The following is a 1,233-nucleotide window of genomic DNA, read 5'->3' on the forward strand; positions in this document are numbered from 1 at the left end:
GTGGTTCCCCCCCGGCCCTGCTTTTATTCTGACCCCAGCCGGCTGCTCCCAGTGTTCCCAGTAAAGCTTCCCAGTTCTCCCCAGTCCCTGTTATTGGGGGCAGTGAGGGCAGGGGGGAGGGGATCCCTGTCATAGCTTTACTTCTAAAAAACCAAGCAGGAATTTTTCTTTCCCCTGCCCCACTGGAAAAGAAAGATGTTGGATGGTGGAGGGGGCTTTGCCTTGGGTGGCTCACACCCACAAAGGAACTGGCCCAGCCCACATTGCAGGTTGGGAGCCCTCAGAAGGCTCTGGGGGGGTGGAGTTTTTTGCTTTCTCCTGGGCAAAGGGCAAGCCCTTCACTTTGGCCTTAGCTCAGGCAAGGGGTGTGTTGGAGAGGCTCCGGGGTCCTTTTGTTCTCGGCCTGCTCATCTGGCTGTTTGCTGGTTCCCGTTTGCCTTCGTTTCCTACGCCCTGTTCTGCCCCCAGCCCGGACCTGCTCGGACTTCATGGGAGAGGTTTGACCCCCTGTACCAGGGTGAATTTATGCTGATATTTTTGGTCTGTGTTTGGCCCTGCCACCTGTGAAAGCTTCGCTCTTTCCCTGCCAAGTTATGGGAAAACAAGCCCTGATAAACAGGAAAGTTGTCCTTGAAGAGAGCTTCTTGTATAAACTGTTGTATTTGGTGTTCTGTGATTGGCCAGTTGTCCTCCAAGGTCGCTTGAAGGAGAGTTTGAGGAGGAGGATGAGGAAGGCTCGGCCCCAGACTCAATTAAGAAAGACCCCCAAAACACACTGTGCGTGCATGAGGGGATTTCCCAAGTTCTCAGGTGCACAGAAGGGATGCACTGACATAACCAAGGGGGTGGGACTGAGGGCCTCGGGCTGGGCAGTGCTGGCCACACCTGGGAGGTTGTGGCCACTCAATTAATTGTATAAAAAGCAGATAGTGCTTTCTTGGGGAGAGCTAACTTCATATCAAGGACAATGTTGCCTTTGGCAGAGACACCTGCCAGTTTGTGAACTTACTGACTCTCCAAGGATGCAGCTTCTGCTCTGGGTAATTATAGGCCTGCTAGGTCGGTAAGAGAACTTTATGGGCAACAGCTGGGTAACTGGGGGCTTATTTCTCTCCTCCTTCCTCCCTATTGGGTTTGTTCGTTTTGTTGGCCACCTCTTGGTAATAAATACTGGTTTTTGTTAAACTTTTAACGGTGTCTTGGTTTCGAGTTTCAGTATGGTTTTGAACCCTC

Source organism: Manacus vitellinus, unplaced genomic scaffold, assembly GCF_001715985.3.
Source record: "Manacus vitellinus isolate BGI_N305 unplaced genomic scaffold, ASM171598v3 scaffold_180_pilon, whole genome shotgun sequence".
NCBI lineage: Eukaryota > Metazoa > Chordata > Aves > Passeriformes > Pipridae > Manacus > Manacus vitellinus.